The following is a 26,279-nucleotide window of genomic DNA, read 5'->3' on the forward strand; positions in this document are numbered from 1 at the left end:
GTTAGGAGCATATACATTACACAGAACCACTGGTTGACGTTCTACAGTTAAATGTACAATTACAAATCTTCCCGCATCATCAGCTATTACTTTGTGTGTAGTTATTTGCACCCCTTTCTTGATTAGAATTATGACTCCCGCTTTTTTTGCTTGCGCTGGGGATTCATAATATGAGCCCACCCACCAACGGCATAGTTTCTCATGTTCCTTGGCATTTAAATGTGTTTCTTGAAGTAATGCTATTGACACCTTTTGCCTGTGGAGTGCCCGGAGTATCTTCTGCCTTTTTATCGGCGAAGAAATACCTCCCACATTCCATGTCACTACTTTAAGGGCCATTAAGTGATATCGTAAGTTTGCTGTATTACTACCTTGATTCTTTCTCTGATTAAGTGGGGAGGGCATCCCAGCCTATACCCCCACCCCCTGTAGTTGATCCTGTTCCTACATGGATGTTCAACTCGTGTGTCCCCTACTATATTGCCTGTATTCCCCTGTTCTTCTGTTACCATGAAGATTTTGTTCCACATTAACCCTCTCCCCCTCCCTCCCCCCTACTACCCATCTCCCCCATATTCTTATTGGCACCTATAGTGCTGTACTTCCGTGCTTCCGACCAGGGATCCCTCTAGACCAATCCTTACTTGTGTGTCATTTATCCCCTCCCCCCTCAGTTTACCTTATTAACTTTACAAACAGTATCAACATCTTCAAAACTTTGTAACTCTGCATCAAATAGTCTCTGGTTTCCTCACCACTTCTGCTCTTCCTCTTACTATTGTACCAGTTTCTCTTTTCTTGTCACCGCACTACTCAGGTTTTACTCGACGTTCCCGGCCTTTCTTCCTCCAGCCGGTCCACAAATGCTTGAGCGGCTTCCACCGTGTCACAAAATCTGACTGAACCATTGTGCTGGATTCTCAATTTTGCTGGATATAGTAGACTGAACCTTATCTGCATTTTGTGCAGTCTCCCACATATTTGCGAATATTGCTTGCGCTGGAGGGACACTTTGGTAGAATAGTCCTGAAAACACAGTATCTTATGTCCGTCCACCTCCAGCTTCCCTCCTTTCCGTATAGCTATCAACACATCCATCTTATGTTGATAGTATAGCATTCGCAATATGACCACTCTTGGCCGTGTATTATTCTCTCTTCTTGGACCCAACCGGTGTGCTCGTTCTATCTTAATTGGTCCCGCGGTACTCTGGTTAGTCAAAAGCTTGGTGAGCCATGGCTCCAAAAAACCTCTCAGTTCCGCCTCTGGTATTGATTCTGGTATGCCTACCAGCCGAAGATTATTCCTTCGAGATCGATTCTCCAGGTCGTCCACTTTGTCTTCCAAGGTTGTCACCATTGCCTGTAAATGCTCGATGGATTTTGATGCCTCCTGCGTGGAGGTTTCCACCTCTCCCAGTTGCTGTTGAACCTCCTGGAACTCGTTGGTAAACGTGGTGATTCTTTGGTCCATTCCTTCAAGCTTGTCAATTATTTGCTGCAATTTATTGTTCATGGTTTCCTCCACCGCCATTTTTACCTCCGTGACAATTTCCGTGGCCCAAACAGAGCTCACTGTTGGTGACGGTGGGGAATTTTTGTCCGCCATCTTTGTACCCCCGTTCTTATTCTTCTCCGGCTCTCTCCTGGAGCTTCTGGTAGCCATACAGCAATGCACAGGGCAACTACAGTCTATTCCACTGATTTAATACTGTTTTTGTCCCCGTTTCTCAGCTGCAGTGAGTTAACTCGGCTTGTTATTTGTGCTGGATACTGTTTTATTATTCTTGGTCTCTATGCTAAGTATTCCTCTGTCTCTTTATTTTTCAATTGCCACATGTTCATTTACAGGGATTGGTGCTGTATTCCTTGCTCTTGTTTCCCCACGCTTCTCTTCCCACTTTCTCTCCGCCATCTTCTCCTGATAGCACGGTACCTTATGCTTCTTTTGCCCCACGTTCTTGTCCGTCCTCCGCCGTGCTCTCATCTGGCTGCTCTTAGCTGCGGTCTCAATCGCCCGTTCCCGAGCACATCAGCAACATCGGCGAGACCTTTCTGTCTTTGAGCCTCCAGGTCTCCCGCCCGCGTCGAGCTAGGTGTTCCGCTCCCCGCGTCTCGCCGGCCTCCTCCTGCCCCGGCTCCACGTGGTTGCAGTCGGGTGCGCGATCGCCGTTTTTCTCCGCTCCGTCTTCACCAAGCGGCTTCGCGGTTCCCAATTATGAGCCTGGGACTCTCCTCCGCACTAACCCGTCTTCTCTGTCTTGTTCTGGGGGCTTGGGCTGTTTTAATCGATATGATCCCTGGTCGTTGCCTGCAGGAGCTCACCTTACAGCGGCCATCTTGGCTCGCCGCTCCCTGCTCCTTTGTATTTAATAGGCCTGTTGATTCTGCACCAGTATTAAGGCATTTCGGGCACAGTTAGCCAGCAGCACATTTTTCCATATGCAAGGACATCCTACTGTGAAGTGGTTGCTGGGATCTTAAGACGTGCTCGTTCTATGAAATCGTTTTTGTTGCCCTCACTGCCTGCCATTAACGGATGCCATCATGGGACATGCCACAGAGCAGGGAGAGAGAGCCCAGGAACCAAAGGGAATAAAAGTTACAGCCAGAATTTATTTAGGAATTGGAGATTGTTGGCAGGGTTTCATATGGTAGATGCCACCTTATTTACAGTCTGCTATTGAGACAGACATGGGGAAGCCACTACTTGCCCTGGGATTGGTAACAGGAATTTTGCTACTATTTGAGTTTCTGCCAGGTACTTTTTGACCTGGATTGGCCACTGTATTTTTTTTTTTTTAACTATAGGAAGTCTTTACTAAAAATATAACAGCAAATACAAGCCCGGGGAGGTATTTCCAAACATATTTACAACAGAGTCAAAAAGCCAAAAACCAATAAAACAAACATAACTTCCAATGTGTATAACAGGTTTTTGTAAAAAGGACAAACCATTCCCCCAAAAAAACAACAGCAAAAAAAATACACTCCAACTACAGCAAAGTTAAGAAACTGCCTCCCAATACTGGAAACCACCATACCAAAGCAAAAAGAGAAAAATCCACCAGTGAAAAGAAGGTCACCGCATCTCAAAAAAGATATAGTGGAATTAGAAAAGGCACAGAGAAGGGCAATGAAAATGATAAAGGGCATGGGATGACTTCCCTATGAGGTCTCCCACTTAGCCATCTCTCTCCTCTTCAATCTGTTCAAAATTCTGCTGCATGACTTATATTCCACCAGTGTCGCTATGCTCATATTAGCCCTCTCCTGAAGTCACTTCACTGGCTCCCTCTCCGTTTCCATATACAGTTCAAACTCCTCTTATTGACTTATAAGTGCATTCACTCTGCAGCTCCTCAGTACCTCTCCACTCTCGTCTCTCCCTACACTCCCCCCCCCCCCCCCCCCCCCGGGATCTCTGTTCACTGGGTAAATCTCTCTGATGTAGAGTATCCTTTAATGGAAAACTCAGGGCAAATGGAAATCCTCAGAGATGTTTAATTTGCTCCCAGCGCAGGATGTCCAAAATCAGCTTAAACTCCCTTCTGTTTACCAAGGTGTGTGCCAATAAATCCTGATAAACACTGGCATTCACATCTGACCAGGCTTTCTGCAAAATAGAGTCTTTATCAGCAAAGTGAGAGAAACAGACCACAATGTCTAACGGTTTATTATTCAAGGGAGCACCCAACGTGTGATGCATCCACTCCAACTCAATAGGTGACACATCATCTCGCAGGCCCAAGATGACAGCATGCACAATCAGGGTAATGGTCTCTTAATTATTGTTTTCAGGGACACCACAAAAATGTAGGTTGTTCCGGCGCCCCCTACTTTCAAGGTCATCCAGTTTGTAAGGTAAATCCTTATTTTGTGCAACCAGAGAGGAATAATTAGTTTGTAAGTCCGACAGAACCTTGCCCTGATCTTCCACCTGTGTCTCCATATCGTCAAGGCGGGACCCAAGGTCACGTACATCCCGATGCAACGTGTTGATCTGGGAGGCCAACTCCCCATGCATCTCTTTCAATTCAGCCCCGAGATCAGAGAAATACCACCAAAACTCCCAATTCAGTCCAACCAGAGTAATCACTTCCGCTTCCTCTTCATCTGCAGAGGCCTCCGGTGATGGTCACGAACAATCTCGAGGTGGAGTGGTTGAACACGTGGTAGGCCGTGGGATCTCCTCGCTCACAGTCCACCAAATGTGCCTCAAGCACTCTTTAATATCTCCCAGTCTAAAGCACTTCAACATGGTAAGGAGTAAGTTAGTTGATAGCACACCTCCAGAAGCAGTAAGGAGCAGCTGATGTAGTGAGATTTTCACATATATAAGAGTTGGAACCAGAGCTCACATTTTAGGCTGCCATCTCAGTGGCTGACATCACTTCCTCCCGCTGGATTGGCCACTATTGGAAGCAGGATACTGGGCTAGATGGACCCTTGGTATGACCCAGTATGGCTATTTTTATGTTCTTATGTAAGAGAGGGGTTTGTATGCAGCTAGTGAGACTCAAAGAGAATAAAGTGCTAGGGCTGGATGAGACACATCCCAGGACCTTAAGAAAGCTATTGCCAAGTCTGATGCAGGATCTGTTGAGTACATCTTGGGAATAGGGAGTGCTTCTGCAGAATTCCACCAAGGTGGATTTTGTCTCTCTTCATGAAGGTGGTAATGAAAAGGGGATTGGAAAGTAAAGCGTGGCTACCCTGACTAGATGAAAGATCTGAGACAACGGGAAGTGTTGTTAATCTGATTCATTTCTTTGATTAACTGCTTAATGAATTATGTCAAGAACATGCATAGAATATGATTTACTTGGATTTTAGGAAAGGTTCCACAGAAGAATTTTATTATTGAACTTGGTAGCCTGGGGGTGGACCTCAACTCACTGGAGGGGATTAGAACTGGTTGAGTGATAGGCAACAGAAGATAGTGGTAAATTTATTTTAAAAACACGAAGCCCACCATTTCCAAAGGTCAATGTGGGTTACATCAAACATATATAAGGAAATGACAAAAAAAATCCTAAACACAAAATCATTATCACTAAAAGGCGTTTGATAAGGTACCTCATGAAAGGCTACAGAGGAAATTGGAGGGTCATGGGATAGGAGGAAATGTCCTATTGTGGATTAAAAACTGGTTGAAGGATAGGAAACAGAGAGTGGGGTTAAATGGGCAGTATTCACAATGGAGAAGGGTAGTTAGTGGGTTCCTCAGGGGTCTGTGCTCGGACCGCTGCTTTTTAATATATTTATAAATGATTTGGAGATAGGAGTAACTAGCGAGGTAATTAAATTTGCTGATGACACAAAGTTATTCAAAGTCGTTAACTCGCGAGATTACAGAAGGACCTTACAAGACTAGGAGACTGGGCGGCTAAATGTCAGATGACATTTAATGTGAGCAAGTGCAAGGTGATGCATGTGGGAAAAAAGAACCCGAATTATAGCTACGTCATGCAAGGTTCCACGTTAGGAGTTACGGACCAAGAAAGGGATCTGCGTGTCATCGTTGATAATACATTGAAACATTCTGCTCAGTGTGCTGCTGCGGCTAGGAAAGCGAATAGAATGTTGGGTATTATTAGGAAAGGTATGGAGAACAGATGTGAGGATGTTATAATGCCGTTGTATCGCTCCATGGTGCGACTGCACCTTGAGTATTGTGTTCAATTCTGGTTGCCGCATCTCAAGAAAGATATAGTAGAACTGGAAAAGGTGCAGCGAAGGGCGACAAAAATGATAGCGGGGATGGGACGACTTCCCTATGAAGAAAGACTAAGGAGGCTAGGGCTTTTCAGCTTGGAGAAGAGACGGCTGAGGGGAGACATGATAGAGGTATATAAAATAATGAGTGGAGTGGAACATGTGGATGTGAAGTATTCAAGCTTTCCAAAAATACTAGGACTAGGGGACATGCGATGAAACTACAGTGTAGTAAATTTAAAACAAATAGGAGAAAATGTTTCTTCACCCAACACGTAATTAAACTCTGGAATTCGTTGCCGGAGAACATAGTGAAGGCGGTTAGCTTGGCAGAGTTTAAAAAGGGGTTGGACGGTTTCCTAAAGGACAAGTCCATAGATCGCTACTAAATGGACTTGAAAAAATCCACAATTTCGGGAATAACTTGTATAAAATGTTTGTACGTTTGGGTAGCTTGCCAGGTGCTCTTGACCTGGATTGGCCGCTGTCGGGGACAGGATGCTGGGCTCGATGGACCTTTGGTCTTTTCCCAGCATGGCATTACTTATGTACATTAAACTAAAAACTAACATCTAAATAAAAACAGAACATAAACACTAATACAGCCAAATAAGGAAATAAAATGTTAAAAAGCAAACCCAAAATAAACATAAATAAAATAGTTAAAAGACAAAAAAACCCTACCTGAATCTAGTAAACATAGTATAACAGTCAACCATGAGACCCACTGTCTATCTTAGATCCATTTCCTAGTAAATGTGAAGTAATAAGAAATGTTTGGATTTTGTGAAAAAGGAATGCTTTAAGTTGTTTTCTAAATTCAAGTGTATTGGTCATTAAAGGGTATTTTTTACTAAGGTGTGCTAACAGATTAAGAGCTTGCTAAATTCTAAGAAGCCCATTTTATACCTATGGGTTTCTTAGCATTTAGCGCACACTAAATCCATTAGCACACCTTAGTAAAAGGATTCCTAAGTGTAACTACATTGGTAGAGTATTTCATAAAAAAGGGGTGGGGGAAAAGGGTCGTGGATTTGATATGCTGTCTTTCTATGGTACAACCAAAGGGGTATCTGGTGGGCTCACAATCTAGTTTTGTATTTGGGGCAAAGGAGGATTAATAGACTTGCCTAGGGTTACAAGGAGCTGGTTCTTAGGCTACTCCTCCACAGGAGCTGCCCCTGAAAATACACAACTACAAGTCTTTTATAAACCAACTTGCTAATATGTTGAACATTTAAAAGGTAGCTAAAGAACACTGGAGACGACCAAAGAACCAGTGCGCAGCCAAAGGTATCTTTGAAAAGGATCCTTTACCAACTGCTCACATAACATACATGGGAAAGCACATAACTGCTTAAGGGACACAACACTGGCCATGTTTTGGCTATACTGCCTGCATCAGGAGTCCAGAGATATCAATCCAAATGTGCATATATCACAGCCCAGCCCTGGAGAAAGATTCAGGCAGTAATCTGGGAAGCCAAGAAGGCACGAGAAAATCCAAGATTTTACAGAAGAAGCAGCAGCCTGACAATGACTACCCCCAGCACAAGAAACGGCCAATCAGATTTGTTTTCTGATGAAATAAACAGCAACAACAATAACAGAGTGTGTGGTTAAAGAGGCATTAACTCCAGCCACCAGTAGCAGAACTGGAAGTATTTTCACCCAGCAAAGTATTTTCACAAAGCAAATTTAAAACACAAGCTGATCAGAAGTAAACTTCCAACACAGACGGAAAAAGAAAAGGGCACGTTTCCGTGTAACACAGCCAGCTGCAAACTATGCCAAAACATTTCACAAGACCCCACAGTCATTCACAAAGGAAAAATATTCAACATAAAGGACTATTTTACATGCTCATCTTCCAATGTGGTATATATCATTCAGTGTAAAAAATGTAACGAAGGATGCTATATTGGAGAAACAGGCCAGAGGCTTAAGACAAGATTCAATCTGCACAGACATCACATGAAAATAGCCGGTGCCAGTCAAGCCCCCACCCCTGTGGGCCAACACTTCACAAGACCAGAACACTGCACCAGTGATTTCACAGTAAGAATACTGAAAGGTAATTTTAAAACAATACAGGAACGTAAGACCTTTGAAATAAGAATGATTGAATATTTTGACACCCAACAAACAGGACTTAATAAGGATCTGGGTTTTCTAACTCATTATAAAACATAAAGCTGTATTTCTCTTTACGCTCCTCTCACCTACCAACACTCATTCTGTTAGAATATCAATGAAATGCTTTGATGTCCCCATGCATACCCCCACCCTCCCACTCTGTCAGACTGTCAAAGTAATGCTTTGATATTTCTCTCATATATACTATCTGCTACCACATTTGCTTATTTCCGATCTGAGGAAGAAGGGCAACCTTCGAAAGCTAATCAAGAAATGTATTAAGTTATGTCCAATAAAAAAAGGTATCATCTTATTTTCTTTTCCATGTTTTATTTTGTTTGATTTCTATTGATCACCCAGCAAAGAGGAATGTGGGCCATGCACAGATACAGCACTCATCTCTCTAACCACGCCAACCAGAAGATCCTGTGTTCCATACTGCATAATATGATGCATGTTTAACACTTTACATATGATATATGCACATATGGATTTATATCTGGACTCCTGATGCAGGCAGTATAGCTGAAACACAGCCCGTGTTGAGTCCCTTAAGCAGTTACATGTTTTCCTATGTATATTATGTGAACAGTTATTAATAAAATACCCTTTTCAAAGACACCTTTGGCTGCACACTGGTTCCTTGATCATCTTCACTGTTCTGTTGCTGCGCTATGAGTTGTGGAGACTGATCCCTCTTCTTTTTTCCCTTCAAACATCTAAAAGGCACCAATTCTCAGACCTCAAGGCCTGAAAATGATAAAGTTTTAACAAAGTAGCAGTGGTTACTGGAGCTTTGTTGCATAATGCTTTGTGTATTGGAATAAAATAGTTTAAATGTTATTCAATAAGCAATGAACAATCAATGTAAGACTTGCAAAAGTAGAGTTCCTGGAAGAAAACAGCCTCAACCAACATGTGTTCCACTGCATTTTGTGCAACGTGAAACGGACTCGGTGAGACCCAACAGTAGGCCCAAGTTATCTAAGTGAGAAATAACCAGTGATTGAAAAACATTACACAAGTTATCACAGATAACTATAGCTTAAAAACTAGAGTATTGACTATATTAGCTATATGTGCCTTTGTGGACAGACTGGAATCCATAATGATTTCTAAATTCCTGAGAACAGTAAGTAAAAATCAACCATTTTATACCTGAATGTAACTCACCTTGAGCTAAAAAGGTGTGAGCAAAATCTAAAATAAATAAACAAAATTAACAGTAATTTGAGAGAAATGCATTGCAGATAACTAATGTAAAATCATTATTTCATTTTCCTGCCTATTTTTAAAAAAATTATTAAAATTCCACACATAACTTGTTGGCAAACATCCATGTTTCTATAGTCTTCAAACATAATGTCACTAATCACATGGTTTCTTTAATCGGAACAAAATATTGTAAATCATAGGTGTAGATATTTGTAAAAAGAACTCCCAATCCTGTCAATAAGCAACATACAGGGTTGCACACAGATGTTAAACAATAAAGCATATGATGAAAACCCTTGAAGGACCCCAGTCGATAATTTCACACCATAGGGAGCTATCATCACATACTCATACCTGTTGTGTGCAATCAGATAGGGAGAGAGAAAACCAATGAAGGCATTGCCACCTGTCTCAATGGCAGCCAGCCATTGTAAAAGGATTGAATGATTCATAGTGTCAAATGCTGCTGATATATGTTTAAATCTATTTATTGTTTTAACACATCAACAAAACTATACAGTTCACAATTTCAAAGTGCATTCCACCCAACGTACTTCATCTAGTTGTTCAACTCACAACCTTAAATTGTACTGCTAGTTCTTACAAGAATGTCCACATGTGCACTGTATTAATATACAATTTCAGTCCCTTATCTTCCCACCCTCCCTTCCTTACCTTTCTAATGAGAGGGGACAATAACAAACAAAATAAAAAAAAACCTCTCTTGTAAAGCCATAACAGTTTTTAATTTAACAATCGGCTGTGAGCTTGATGGGGTAATATCAACCAAAATGGCTCCCAAGTTGCTATAAGCCTACAGCCTTTTATTATTTATTTATTACATTTGTATCCCACGCTTTCCCGCTCATTGCAGGCTCAATGCGGCTTACATAGTCTAAATCAGAGATACCCAGTCTGTCCATCCTCAGCTGTTCCAACATGTACAATTTCCAATGTTTTAGGCTAGGAGGGGAGGACTAGAGCCATACACTTAATATAGACTTAAGGCCAAAAGCCACAGTATATCATAAGAAAGAGCAAAATCCTGCATTGATGGACTCCTCCTCCTCCAAATGTCCAAATAGCAACACTGGGCTAACCACCACTGCTTGGTTCCACCACCTTGATATCATTTTTATTAAGGATTCCCAGAAGATCCTAACATGCTTGCAATGCCAAAACATGTGTGCCCCAAGCGCGCTCGCTCCATCCCATATTTAGGGCATTTTCTTTCTCTAGTGAGCCCTGCTTGCCTTGCCCTGTTTGGTGAAATAAACAATCTCATAATAAACTTGTACAATGCCTCCTTATATTGCATCGAGATCACTTGCTGATGTATGTAACAGAATTTGGTATAAGTAATCTCCGTTCCCAAATCTAGAGACCAAGCAGATTCCAGCTCTCTATATCGAATGTCTGCAGTATTGTCTGGTAGAAATCTACGGTGGTAAGATAATGGTACTCCCTGTGTTCATCCCAAAGTGAGTGCCTCCGATAGCACCTCCTGTACATCTTCAGTCAGATCAGTCCATTGGATTGAGTTTATGTAATGCTTTAATTGTATATAAGCAAAAAAGTGAGTTTGAGGCAAATCATGTTCCCCTTGCATCTCAATGAACATCTTCAATCTTCCCTCTCCCACCACATTAAATAGATACCTCAGACCTTTCTTCCCCCATGTGGAAAAGGTCCCCCCATGTAATGCAGGTGGAAATGCTGGATTTCCTACAATGGAAAGAAAAGGGGTCACCGATGCCGAGAATCCAAAGTGATAGCATAACCATCTCCACGATTTACGTGCCACCTTATACACGGGGAACTCCTTAAAAACTCCAGGGGGTAAAGATTTGGTAGCATGTAGTATAGGACTAAGATGTATAGGTTGTATGATTCCGCCTTCTAAAGATGTAGCCGAAAATTTCTCTGTCCCCCTAAGCCAGTCGTTTATGTGCCTCATCTTGCATGCAGTTGTCAAGTATCGAATATTTAATAGCCCTATCCCTCCAAACCTCTTTGGTGTCTGAATGATCTCCATGCTTAACCTTGCCTTCTTCCCTCTCCACAAAAACTTCTGCACAAGTCTGTGGAACTGCCTCAGTTCTCTGTTTTGCAAGTACAATGGCAGCATTTGAAAAGTGCATAACCATTGGGGGATAATTATATTAATAAGATATACCCGTCCCCGAAGGGAAATAGGGTACGCCATCCAAACCTGCAGTTGTGTGGCAGTGTCAAATAGCAAGGACTTCATATTCACAGAATACAATTTGGATAAATCTACTGGTAAAGATATGCCTAGATATTTTAGAGATGTGTCCGCCCATTGTAGAGGGAATTCCCCCTTCTATCCCCCCTTCACCCCCTCCTCATTCGGGAGAGCTTGAATTTTTCCAAGTTAAGAGTAAATCCTGAATGCTCTGATCATTGTAAGCAAGCTGGGAAGCAAGGTCTCTGGATCTGCCAAAGTCAAAAACAGATCATCGGCAAAAGCCAATACTTTTATTTCTTTCCCTCCCATTTCCACTCCCTTAATGGTCCCCTCCGGACTCATTTTACAGATCAGGGATTCTATGCAAAGAACAAAAAGTAGGGGGGAGAGGGGACAGCCCTGGCGTGTACCCCTTTGTATCTGAAATGTTGATGTGCGTTCTCCATTCACTAAAATGTGAGCCCTAGGTTGATGGTACAAAGTTTTAATGGTGTCCAAAAACCATCCCCCAATGCCCGCCCTTTCAAATATTAGTTACATGTATTCCCACCTCACTTTGTCAAACGCTTTTCCTGCGTCTAGGCTAACTGCTACTATATGTTGACCTTGCTTTTTATTACAGTATATGGCATTGCCATCAAACTTTTCCTAACATTTTGTACTAATTGTCGATCTCTCACAAATCCAGCCTGTTCATCCCCTACCAAATTAGGTAATTGTATTGCCAACCAATTTGCTAGCAATTTAGCCAATAATTTTATATCCACGTTAATGAGTGATATCGGTCAGTAAGAATCCGCCTCATCTTTCGGTTTTCCTGGTTTTGGCAATATTGTGATTAGGACTGGGACTTTTAAGGCACTCCCAGTTTTGAGGGCAGGTCAGGTGGTTTGGAGATGGGTTTGTAAGTGGTACCATTTCTGCCTATTTGTAATAACCCTTCTATTCCTCTAGGTCTGAGCTCTGGTGTGTTTACTTAATGAGCTCGCAAGGGGATTAAGTGCCTGCTGCAGGTGGTGACTGAGGATGGTCATATGAAACTATTTGTGGATTTGCAACAACAATATCAACTTCCTCAGTGGGATTTTTTTTTTTTGCCTATTTCCAACTGCGGCACTATGTCCATTCTTTGGCTTGGGAGAATCTCACGGAAGACATTCAGGAGACAATTTCTGAGGCATTTATGCTGGGGTCTCAAAAGAGGGTCCCCTTGACTTTTCACCAACATTTTCTTCAAGACATCACCACGGATGCGGATTATGCCAAGCTGGTGGAGTGGGAACTTGCAGGTTCAATTGTAGGCCTCACATCTTCAGTCGTTTATCCTCGCCATTCAAAAGCATGCCATCAGCATTCCACATCGGGAGCTACTTTATAAGTTTGGTTTTTGTTTATATTTTTCCCCTCAGCGGGCTGCTCATGCTGGACTTGCCAGAAATATATCTTGGCTGCGGCAACGTTGGGTCATATGTTTTGGTCCTGCTCAGCTGTCCAGTGGTTTTGGGCTGGGCTGTTGACCGGGTTTCATCGTTTGTGGTCTATCACTCACCCAAGCTTTTGTTTGAGGTCTATACATTAGATAGATCTATCCTGAGGGGCTGTAAGGCTTATCTGAGGATAGTAATTTTGATGGCTTTATGTGACAGCCAAAAAAAACAATTTTGTTGTTTTGTCTGTCACCCTAAAGCACCTTCATTGCAATGCTGGTGATCATATATGATTTCCCAGCTGCAAATGGATCAGCTTCAGGACCATGATTTTGTATCTGCTGTGGGTACCCGTTTTTGTGCAATATGGGATCCCTTTTTGCAGACTCTTTCTACACAAGCTCAGAGTTGATTGTTGAGCATGTGACTGTTGATATCTTTGTTTTCTAGGATTAGGGGCAGTATTGGTTATTCTGGTGCATGGCTCTCATGGGTGGGGGGAGGGGTGGGGAGATGAGGGGAAGGGGTATAGGATTCACTTGTGTTTTGGTCTTTCCATATTATAAGGAGTGTTCTGAGTTTTTTTTTCTCTGCGATTGACCTTCCATTTTTGTGTCATGGTTCAACATTTTCAATAAAAAATGATTTAAACGTAGAGAATTAGAAGCAAGGTCTGAAGACTGATTTTGTAGACAAATTCTAACCAGTCTGAGTTTGTTATTCTGCCAAGAAAAATGGACAAAACTGTGCCTTTCCACTGTGCAATGGTAGAAAATTATTCTTAAAGACTCATGGCTTTTATTACTGCAAAGGAAGCTTCCAGCAGGTATGTGATGAAGGGGTGTGAAGATGTTATGCAATCAAGACTTTATGGATTCTTAATTACCTTTTGAATATTTCTATAATTCTTTTTTCATGTTGAAAGTATAGGGTATGTTGTGTGAGTTGGTGAAACACATTTTTTAATGCATTTAGAATTGTAGCTTTTAGACAACAGAATGTGAGAAATCAAGAACGATATGAAAGCTTTTACAAGGCACTGTCTGTGACTCTGAAGGTATTCCAGTCTGAGGCAAGAGTAAGTATATTTGCTTCAGGAATCTTGGAGATGAACATAAACCATTTAAGAGAGCATGGAGGGCATTAGTAGAACATCTATGGTACACACTGACCATCTTTTAGCAGCTGCATGACTTCTCTAAATATCTCCTGACTACTCCCTTTATATGAGATGGAGAACTTACCGGCAGCTGTGATATGGTGATGGAAGAGAAATGTAGGCAGAAGAACAGAGTAACAATGTCTTTATTGAAAGACTGGTTTTGGAAAGTAAAATCAGTCTACACGCTATTCCCATTTTCTCACTTATTAAATTATAACAGTTCATTAGAATTACAAGACACATCCTCCAGAAACTTAACATCTTGAAACTAAATGGCAAAGAAAGGGAACCTAACTGGGGTCAAGCTCAACAATTTATGACATAAGCATTTTTTATCTTACTGATTCCAGAGTAAATGTGAGCAAGGCTGTGGAAGACAGTCTGTGAATCACCCACATGCATTTCCCACTTGGATGTACAATGCAAAATTTTATAACTGGACCTTTTAGCTGTAGTCCATATTTGGGAGATCTGGCTTCACTCATCAGGTCAATGTCAGAGAGGATATCACAGCAAAGCCTCATTCCACAATATGTGGAGGACATGTCCCAGTCTACAAGCATTCTAAGAACCAGTGTTTACAACGTGCTGAGGACATGGCAGGATCCCCTCTTTCATTTATCTTTGCACTAGTGGTGAAGGTGATGGACTGTCCACCCAGTGGTAGTAGGCATTTAATCACCCGTCCTTCTGGCCTCTAGACTATAGCAGCATGCTGGAAATATGCAGTCCCCCCTGCTCCGTCCACAGTACTCAGCAAGACCTGCCACACATTAGTAATGGAAAAACTTACTAGCTGGAGTTCAGAGACAGTTACTGATTTTACATTTTATGGTTGACAGTCATTAGCTATACACCAAATAATCAGCTGGTAGTAAAATTATACTCAGACTCTAAAGTTTCTATAAACTTGTGTGCTTTTTTTCACCTCATCTGTATGATTCTACATTCTGTGTGCCATGTACTCCCAAAGTGCTCTCACACAAACCTTATGCAATGAAAAGAGAATATCTTTAGTCTCTTCCAACATGGCAACTCTCAGTTTCATATCCATTAATAGCACCGAGCCCTTTTCCTGATAACATTTTGCCCCATTGGACCTAACTAGCGTTGAATACAAAGATGATAATTTTATACTAGGCTAACTCATGTGGCAGATAAGCACCAGTCACTGTCACTCTTTTTGTAGCAGGGGTGGCATTGGCAAAAAGAATTCAAGGTTAGAGCCAGAACTAGTGCGGGAGAAAGCCTTACATTACATTACATTACAGTTCTTGTAGTCTGCAGTTACCTACCTAGTTCTATGTTGATAACAAAACCAGAATACTGGAACAATCCCAGGAATTCCAATGTAGGTGTAGAAAAATCAAAACCTAACATATCTTTTCATGTCTGGAATAGGCCTAGAGTGCTGGGGGTGGGGAGGGGAGTCTCTCTCCAGTGCAGCTGTTCAGGCACATGCCAAGAATAACATGGGAGTTTGTGTTCTGTATAACTCAAACCCACTGGAGCCACACACTCCTGATGGAAAACAGAGCAGCTGTTCTAGAGACAGTGTCAGCAGCAAGGGCCTCTGGACAAGGGAGGGGGGATGTATTCCATAGAGAAGCATTAAGGAGCCACAGCTGGCCCCCCCGGCAAATTCTCCCCCCTTCCCAAGAAGGTCCTGCATGCTTCTCTGAGGCGTGCACATGTTTCCCAGGTTATGTATTTTATATGTTGATAATACTTTGCTGCTCCTGACAAAGTCTGTGCTTACTACAAGTTTGCACATATTGCACATTCTGCATTATTTTACCCATAGAACTGGCTTATAATCAGGGCCGGTCAAACCCGGTAAGCGGGGTAAGCGCCGCAGGGGGCGCCTGCCTTCAAGGGCGCCGCTGCAGCGCCATACCACGCCGCCCTTGGTGCTTTAAATCTTTAATTTACCTCCGTTCCAGCAGCCACATCTTTTGAAAGCCCTGCCCCGTCTCTAGCCTTCCCTCCCTTCGTGAGTTCGTTCCGCAGTCCCGCCTTCTGATGTCATTTCCTCGAGGGCGGGACTGCAGAACGAACTCACGAAGGAAAGGAAGGCTAGAGACGGGGCAAGGCTTTCAAATGACAGGGCTGCTGGAATGGAGGTAAATTAAAGATTTAAAGCACCAAGGGCGGCGGGGGATGGGGGAGGAGAATCGCTGGACGAGGCAGGGTGGGAGAAGAGAGAAAGGAGATGCTGGGGGGGGGGGGGCGGGGGCACGCGGGTGCCGGAGGGGGGGGGGGGGCGCAGGCGCCAACTCATAGTCTGCAGGGGGGCACCAGAGACCCTAGGACTGGCCCTGCTTATAATATTACCCTTAGAACACACATGTATAGGGTAATTATACAATAGGTCGCCTAAGGGGGACTATTTACTAAGGTGCAATAAAAGGTTGGCCTTTTACCACACCTTAGTTTACCACAGGAGTCACTAACCTAAAGTATCTCAGTACCGCAGGCTAGTGAGTCTCATGGTACATGAAAAATGTAGCTTGCAATCAACCTTGCAAGCTACATTAAACATCCTGCCTGAGAACATTGAGCCGCCAACATGTGGAAACAGAAGCTGCTCCCCCTCGCCCTTCCTCTCCGTAGAATGTCTCTGAAGATACATTAATGTATTGGGCCAAGCACAGCCTCCCCCCATCAACAAATAACTGTACCTCCCTACCCTCCATTCCCCAGGCCTACCTAAGGCATCCCTGGTGATCTAGCAGTACTGGGCAGGAGCGGTCCTCAGTCAAAATGGTGCCAGTGATCCCTAGCAGTGGTCCTGTGGTACTACTGCTAGGAATCAGAATGGCCTAAACCTCCAGGGATGCCTTAGGTAGGCCCCGGGGACCTAAAGAGGGAAGTGGGGTGATTAGGTTTTTTAAAAAACGTCTTTCTATACTCTTCTTATGTTTAAACAATTTTATTGGAAAGAAAACCATAAAAATACCCCCCACAACACAGTACTCAGACAAGTTGTACTATGAATAACAAAACAATACTGTCATCAACATTAAAGACGAATACTGCAGAAGCCTCACCGAGTTTATTGTTTATTCCCCATACCTCAATACAATAAAACTATAAAACCCACCCTATCTCCCTCCAAACCTCCCCCTCTAAATAAGCACTTACTAAACTTTTGTGGCCATTGGCGGCTTGGGTTCTTATGGCTCCTGAGGAAATTTGTGAATCTTGTATAGAGCGAATGTTATTGAACACACCAATAAGGATACATTTAACTGTCAAACATACAAATTGTTCAACATCTTAGACGGCATCATCTATCCATTCTAATACCCCCTCTACCCTTTACTATACTCTTCTTAACCATTCGTCAAATCAAAGTGGTTTTTGTTGGCAGGATTTGGCCCAATAACTTCAGGAGTCTTCTAGGGCTGAGAAGTGCACGAGAGAGGGAGGGAGAGCAACTCCTGTTTTTGCAAGAAACAGGTAGGCAAACAGTCTGCTAGGTCCCAAAGGAAAGAAATTGAAGAAGCAGACATGGTAAAATGTGGATAAAATCTTTAGAAAAATTTATTTGGTTGATCAAGTGAAAATAACACCCGACACAGCCATGTTTTACCATGTCTGCTTCTACAATTTCTACCCAATGGTATGCAGTCAGCTTGAGCTGGTATAGTTGTTCCTGGAATAATGCAAAGTTCACCAGAAGCGGTATTATTTGATTTACTTAATAATGAGGTGTTTTGCATACTTTGCATTTCATTATTATGTTTCCTGCAGTAACCTAAACTGACATGCTTTACAATAATATAATGCACATTACTGCTATTTAATGAGCATTAAGGGGCAAATAACATGCACTGTTGTCTTAAAGCACCTTACTAATCCCTTCCCCTCCCCCCATGTTGGGAGGCCAAATATGCACTTATTTAAGAAGCCATTTTATGAAGTCACACAGGCAGTGTGTTGTCACAAAAGTGCAACAATCATGGCTAGAATGCAGCAAAGTATGTTTGTTCCTGCTTAGGAGTTGGGGTAAATGTACATGGCTGAAATGCATGTAAGTGGCTATTTTATCAGCATAAAAACAAAAAAAACAAAAAGGCACACAACTGCTTACAAAACAGTAGATAAAAAACAACAAAGCAGTGGAATCAAATGCATTTATTGGAACAATACCCGACGTGGCCACGTTTCGCCCTCAGGCTGCGTCAGGGGTATAAACTATAAAAACAAAACACAAGTATAAAAACATGTATAACCATACATATTAACAATGTCATAAGCATGATTCAACTAATAAAAGGCAATTATATAAAAAGAGATTCAACATATATAAAACAATCCTTTAAGAGTTCTAAAAAAATATTTATACATGATATCATCTATAAAACAAAATATTTATAATTATCATTAAAATCATACATCACATAAAATTTTTATCAGAACATCTACAATTACTCAAATCACATTTATAACTCTCAATAAAAAATGTTAAGATCATACAATTAGAATCAAAACATTTCAATGAAGAGGGGAAGAAATTTCTTTATACATACCTATCAAAAGTGTATGTAAATATATCATACACACTAGTAGTTCCAAAAATCTAGTTCTACACAGATATAAAAACAAAAAATAAAAATATCATCAGACAAGAAGCATATCTAAATGTGCACAAAACTTTTAAAAGACTCTAGACATTCTAGTTTCTCCACTGGTATTCTTAACACAAAACCAAAAAAACTCCTTAGAAATAACCAGTCCACATTACTGCTAGAGGCAGGAAACAGGAAACAGTTCACTGAATAAAAGAGTTCTCACAAAAATATAACAACAGAGGAAGCACTGCAAGCACTCAATCTTAAAAACAACATCTAGTACATCTCCACCAGATCACAGCTAGACTCCCTACATATTCCAAAGATGTGCAAGATGAACAGAAATAAAACAAACACTTACCCACTTATCTGCTACTTCCAACTAAACTGATATGCATTAGCATTACTAGCTTCTGAGACCCATGACTCATATAGCATCATAAGGTTAAAGGTCATCTCTAAGCACATTGCAAGTATCTTAAAGGGCCAGATAGCTATTTTACATTGGAGAGCCAGATTTTAAAATAAACAGTGCTTAATTGTGAAATGTTCATAAAGGTTACAAAACTAATGATCTGAATTAATAAAAGCTTACAAATGGGTATAAACACAATGCTTTCAAAACCGAAAACTCTAGGAATAAATAACCTGTCCACATTTCTGCTAAGGCAGGTAACAATTCACTGAATGAAAAACTTCTCACAAAAATGTAACAGCAGAGAGAGCACTGCAAGCACTCCATCTTTAAAAACAACATCTAGTACGTTTCAATAAGATCACAACTAGACTCCCTACATATTCCAAAGGTGTGCAAGATCAACAGAAATAAAGCAAACACTTACCCATTTATCTGCTACTTCCAACTGAACTGATATGCATTAGCATTACTAGCTTCTGTGAGACCCATGACTCATATAGCATCATCATGAGGTTAAAGGTCATCTCTAAGCACATTGCAAGTATCTTAAAGGGCCAGATAGATATTTTACATTTGAGAACCAGGTTTAAAATAAACAAATGTTCATAAAATTACAAAACTGGTGATCTAAATTAATAAAAAGCTTATCTAAACAAATGGCTTTATCATAGAAAAACCGAGTAGTCACTCTCTTGATTTAACCCATATGGTTTCACTGTATTAAATTTAAAAATAAGCCTCTGTTCTGCCTTTAACAACAATTTGTTGACATCTCCACCTCTCCAATGTGTTTTGATTCTCAATAATACAAGAAATCTCAATTCTTCAAAGGAGTGCATAAAATCATGCATATGTTCTACCAGTGGTTTTTCAAACATCTTGTTTTTTATGGCACTCTTATGTTCTGCAATACGTTTGTTGAATATACGTACTGTTTTACCAATATATACAAGTCCACAAGGGCAAATAATTGCATAGACAACCTGAGATGTTTTACAATTCGAATATTGTTTTAGTTCAAATTTTTCTCCTGTCTTTGGATTTTCAAAAAATTTTGCTTTCAGATTTACTGTACAAAAACAACAATTCAAGCATGGGAAATGCCCCCAAACTGGATCTTTCCTTACAGGTACTGGTAATGCTGATGGTGCTAAGAAATCTTTTAAATTTCTATTTCTCTTAAATGCTATCATCAGTTGTTTCTCAGAAAAGCAGAGGGGATATCCACATAGATACATAGAGGAAGGGATGCTAAAAACAAAAGAACATCAAAGAGGTAACCTCCTCCATAGAAATAATAATATTCCTGATAAGAATACAGATAAAATTGTGTGTACCCTTTATTTTGACAATGTGTCACGTGATATTATTAAAATACTTAGAAAACATTGGACACTTGTTCAGAATATACCGTGCTTTTCTGAGAAACAACTGATGATAGCATTTAAGAGAAATAGAAATTTAAAAGATTTCTTAGCACCATCAGCATTACCAGTACCTGTAAGGAAAGATCCAGTTTGGGGGCATTTCCCATGCTTGAATTGTTGTTTTTGTACAGTAAATCTGAAAGCAAAATTTTTTGAAAATCCAAAGACAGGAGAAAAATTTGAACTAAAACAATATTCGAATTGTAAAACATCTCAGGTTGTCTATGCAATTATTTGCCCTTGTGGACTTGTATATATTGGTAAAACAGTACGTATATTCAACAAACGTATTGCAGAACATAAGAGTGCCATAAAAAACAAGATGTTTGAAAAACCACTGGTAGAACATATGCATGATTTTATGCACTCCTTTGAAGAATTGAGATTTCTTGTATTATTGAGAATCAAAACACATTGGAGAGGTGGAGATGTCAACAAATTGTTGTTAAAGGCAGAACAGAGGCTTATTTTTAAATTTAATACAGTGAAACCATATGGGTTAAATCAAGAGAGTGACTACTCGGTTTTTCTATGATAAAGCCATTTGTTTAGATAAGCTTTTTATTAATTTAGATCACCAGTTTTGTAATTTTTATGAACATTTGTTTATTTTAAACCTGGTTCTCAAATGTAAAATATCTATCTGGCCCTTTAAGATACTTGCAATGTGCTTAGAGATGACCTTTAACCTCATGATGATGCTATATGAGTCATGGGTCTCACAGAAGCTAGTAATGCTAATGCATATCAGTTCAGTTGGAAGTAGCAGATAAATGGGTAAGTGTTTGCTTTATTTCTGTTGATCTTGCACACCTTTGGAATATGTAGGGAGTCTAGTTGTGATCTTATTGAAACGTACTAGATGTTGTTTTTAAAGATGGAGTGCTTGCAGTGCTCTCTCTGCTGTTACATTTTTGTGAGAAGTTTTTCATTCAGTGAATTGTTACCTGCCTTAGCAGAAATGTGGACAGGTTATTTATTCCTAGAGTTTTCGGTTTTGAAAGCATTGTGTTTATACCCATTTGTAAGCTTTTATTAATTCAGATCATTAGTTTTGTAACCTTTATGAACATTTCACAATTAAGCACTGTTTATTTTAAAATCTGGCTCTCCAATGTAAAATAGCTATCTGGCCCTTTAAGATACTTGCAATGTGCTTAGAGATGACCTTTAACCTTATGATGCTATATGAGTCATGGGTCTCAGAAGCTAGTAATGCTAATGCATATCAGTTTAGTTGGAAGTAGCAGATAAGTGGGTAAGTGTTTGTTTTATTTCTGTTCATCTTGCACATCTTTGGAATATGTAGGGAGTCTAGCTGTGATCTGGTGGAGATGTACTAGATGTTGTTTTTAAGATTGAGTGCTTGCAGTGCTTCCTCTGTTGTTATATTTTTGTGAGAACTCTTTTATTCAGTGAACTGTTTCCTGTTTCCTGCCTCTAGCAGTAATGTGGACTGGTTATTTCTAAGGAGTTTTTTTGGTTTTGTGTTAAGAATACCAGTGGAGAAACTAGAATGTCTAGAGTCTTTTAAAAGTTTTGTGCACATTTAGATATGCTTCTTGTCTGATGATATTTTATTTTTTGTTTTTATATCTGTGTAGAACTAGATTTTTGGAACTACTAGTGTGTATGATATATTTACATACACTTTTGATAGGTATGTATAAAGAAATTTCTTCCCCTCTTCATTGAAATGTTTTGATTCTAATTGTATGATCTTAACATTTTTTATTGAGAGTTATAAATGTGATTTGAGTAATTGTAGATGTTCTGATAAAAATTTTATGTGATGTATGATTTTAATGATAATTATAAATATTTTGTTTTATAGATGATATCATGTATAAATATTTTTTTAGAACTCTTAAAGGATTGTTTTATATATGTTGAATCTCTTTTTATATAATTGCCTTTTATTAGTTGAATCATGCTTATGACATTGTTAATATGTATGGTTATACATGTTTTTATACTTGTGTTTTGTTTTTATAGTTTATACCCCTGACGCAGCCTGAGGGCGAAACGTGGCCACGTCGGGTATTGTTCCAATAAATGCATTTGATTCCACTGCTTTGTTGTTTTTTATCTACTATTTTATCAGCATATACATTGTGACTGTTTGTGCTCTCCCCAATTTGTATCTTGAACATGCTTCTATATTGGTCCTGTAAAAGTATTCGTCGTCTTGTCATAGCATGACCTATTGTGGGCGTGACTGATGGGGCAGCTTTCTAAGGAGCCTTTAACATGTGAAAAATTGTCTATAACATTACACCTAAAGTGCGTGATTTCATAACACAGCACCTATGTTAAAAAGGTTATCTAGATATCTATGCCTTTAGAGCAGAAGGTTGTACAGTGACACACATCCCCCCCACCCCCAGGAGCACATGGAGCCTCATACACAAATTTACACCTGCTCTGAAGAAGGGTAAGTTTAGAGAGAATTACACAGCATTTTTAATGTGTAAAAATAAATCACAAGTATATATACATGTACAAATATGTGTGTCACCGAGGGCATCAGTATTTTTATGCAATCCATGCAGATCTATTTCTGGGTAATCCAAATAAGAACCTTGAGTATTGTGTTCAATTCTGGTCACTGTATCTCAAAAAAGATATAGCGGAATTAGAAAAGGCTCAAAGAAGAGCTATCAAAATGATACGGAACTGCTCCTATATAATGAAAGGCTAAAGAGGTTAGGGTTCTTCAGCATGGAAAAGAGATGGTTGAGGGGGGATATGATAGAGGTCTATAAAATTCTGAATTGTGTGGAGCGGGTGGAGGTGAATCGATTTTTCATTCTTTCAAAAAGTACAAAGACTAGGGGACACGCAATGAAATTGCATGGAAATACTTTTTTAAAACAAATAGGAGGAAATATTTTTTCACTCAAAGAATAGTTAAGCTCTGGAACTTGTTGCCAGAGGATGTAGTAACAGCAGTTAGTGTATTTGGGTTTTAAAAAGGTTTGGACAAGTTCCTGGAGGAAAAGTCCATAGTCTGCTATTGAGATGGACATGGGGGGAAGCCACTGCTTGCCCCAGGATTCATAGCATGGAGTGATGCTACTATTTGGGTTTCTGCCAGGTACTTGTGACCTGGCTTAGTCACTGTTGGAAACAGGATACTGGGCTGACCCAGTATAACTATTGTTATGGTCTTATGTAGTCTACCACTTTCACAGTCTTTGAGGTACAAAAGAATTTGTTCATCACAAGAACAGTATAAGATATAAGATACAGTCCAAGGAATTAAAAGCAAGGCTGCATACCAGAAGTTATCCTAAAACTGTTATTAAGCAATCATATATTTAACAGGGAGCCTACTATGCCAACAGAACACAGTTGCATGTGATCAGGATAAATATGTTACATGTGCATTACAGTATAGGAGAAGAGGTAATCAACATGCATGGATAATTGTCTTGTCAAGGGCAGAATTTAAAGGAAAAGCTATGTCCCTCTGTTTTGTGGACATTCAAAAGAGAAATGTAGGACATTTTCCTTGTGCCCAATAACCCAATCTATCTCCTCTTTTGTAAATCCTTATGATCAACATAAATATGTTTTGAAACATTACACGACATGTGACACCGACCATGTGGTATAATATATATTGTGTCCATGCAAGAAGATTTATCTTGGTCAAACTTCTAGAAAATGTAAAACGCGGAACTTTAGTGCTGTTCAAAGAAATAAAAGAGAAGCACCACTTGTAACACACTGTATGACAGAGAATCTTTTTTTTTTTTGGATCTGAAATGTTTTGTTCTAGATTATATGCCATTGAGTCCCAGGGAAGGAGATAATCAACAGTTACTGCAGTGCTGGGAACAATATTTCCTATCATGCTGGGGATATTTTAATAACTCCCATCTTGAAAAATCCTTTTCAGGGTATTGATCAGTTGTCCAACTACAGACCCATTGCTAATATTCCTGTGTTTGCCAAATTGCCTAAGGGCTGGGTTGCTGAACAGTTAGCATATTATTTGGAGACACGATATTTTCCATGATACTCAATCTGGATTTTGGTGGGGTTTGAGTACAGAGACCCTTCTAGGCTCCTTGTTGACTGAAATTAGTTTTTATTTCTCTCCTGCTGACGACAGGTGTTATTGATACAACATGACCTGTCTTCTGCTTTTGATTTAGTAGACCACATAAGTGTTTGCTGTATAGATTGGATCAAATAGTGATCTCAGTGAAAGTTTTGCAATGGGTTTGAGGACTTGTAACTTGTACTTATAGAGTAAAAATGTTGAATGCTGTTCCTGTTTCTTGGAAGATGAGTTGTGGGTTGCCACAAGAGTCTCTGCTTTCACCCATTTTATATAATTTTATGTTTTGAGAAGATTGCATTGTATTAGGAAATGTTTTGGATAATTGTACAAGGTTGATTATTGTATGTAGGTTGTATTAGGAATTTAATGAGGTGACTTCAGACCTTGAAGAATAGCACTTCCAGGCTGATAAGTCATATTAAGAAATTTGACAGGATCAGTCCAGTTCTGAGGAGACAGGCCCATACTTTTTTCAAGATCTGTACATGAGTGAGTGTTTCTTTAATTCTTTCTCTTTTCTGATTGGTGGTTTGACTGGTAACATCTGTAAATAGGGGTCACAGTTTTGAAGCCATTCACAGTAGCAAAGTTCCTACTCCTGAAGCAGGTCATGAAACAAAGGGGCCTTTGTCAGGGTTATGGATTTGAACTGTGAATGACTTGAATTGTGGAGAAGTTTGAAGCAATTGAAAATGAAGATATGAAAATTTATGCTACTAGGATAAGTGATTTTGTTTGGCATGCCTTTTTCTATAAGGACCTGTTTTTTTGTTTAATTAGGTAAGATTAAGTAAAGAGGACATTTCCATTTTGATCATTTTTTTAATGTGTGGTGTGGGACAGCTTTTTTTCAGTAGTGTTTTTTTCTCCTCTTTTTTTTTTTTTTTTGGAGTTGTTTCCCACTACTGTCTTTGTTGTCTACTACACTGAGCCAATGAGAGAAGCCCTTTTGGGGTTACTTAAGGTAAAGGTCTGAGACTTATCCCGAGCAGTTCAGGCTCATTTGATTAAAGCTATTTACAGCGTGGTATGTGTTCCCTTTCGTAATCTTTAAGGTAAACATTATATGTATGGTTTTGTATTGGTTAGGTTCATCTCTGTGAGTCAGTCACCATGATACATTAGTCGCTACTTCTCTTGTTGTGTGATTTTCCATCAACAAGAGGTATTAGATATAATTGATTTGCTAGAATGCAAAGATGTTATCACGCCGCCCTGATGTAGAATTCTTTGCCCTTGTGTATTAGAGCACAGAAGCATTATTTAAGTTTTTGTAAGAAATTGAAAGCATATTTTTTGTTTGGCAAATTTCTTCCAGATCATTAGGTTGCATATGTATTTTATATATTTGTTTTTAATTGTATTGCCTAGATGTGGCTAGTTGTTTTTTAATCATGATCTATATAGAACCAGTTTTGATATTCTGTATTGTATTTTCAACCAGCGGGGTTAAATTTAGCCATTGATTGGTGCTATTTTTTTCTAAAAACTCTTTGGGATTTTCGACTACTTGAGTGATATCTGCCAATTGTAATTCAGAAGAATTAAGATTCTTGAACTATAAGCCAGGGATTGGTTTTATGTCTTAATTGACACTTGCCCCATCCAGTCAGAAGAGACGTCCTTTGATTTGTAAATGGGGTTTTAAAACGCCAAACCGTTGTTTTTGTAGTGTTCTAAGGCAAGATGAAGCTATGAGCAGTGGGTTCTTTTAAAATACATATTTTTCTATGAACTGATGTATTGGTTGCTTATGCTGTGTTTTGGTTCTAGAAGGTCCTTCTGAAATCTCTGAAGCATCAGTGGCTTAACCATGAAACTCTGGCCATCATCAGATGGACCTATGGAACGTCTTAGCAGCTAAGGGGTCCTTTTACTAAGGAGCACTAACTGATTTAGCAAGTGCTAACAATTAGCTA

At 39.9% G+C, this 26,279-nt stretch overlaps 1 long non-coding RNA gene across 1 annotated transcript; it reads left to right on the top strand.

The window, feature by feature from the left end:
* Window positions 1-8,205: 8,205 nt before the first annotated feature.
* On the top strand, window positions 8,206-25,303 carry LOC115460493. The gene is made up of 4 exons (XR_003940510.1): window positions 8,206-8,283; window positions 10,935-10,943; window positions 11,009-11,010; window positions 25,292-25,303. It is a non-coding gene; the product is annotated as an uncharacterized LOC115460493 (long non-coding RNA).
* Window positions 25,304-26,279: the final 976 nt, after the last annotated feature.

This window comes from Microcaecilia unicolor, chromosome 1, assembly GCF_901765095.1.
Source record: "Microcaecilia unicolor chromosome 1, aMicUni1.1, whole genome shotgun sequence".
Classification (NCBI taxonomy): domain Eukaryota; kingdom Metazoa; phylum Chordata; class Amphibia; order Gymnophiona; family Siphonopidae; genus Microcaecilia; species Microcaecilia unicolor.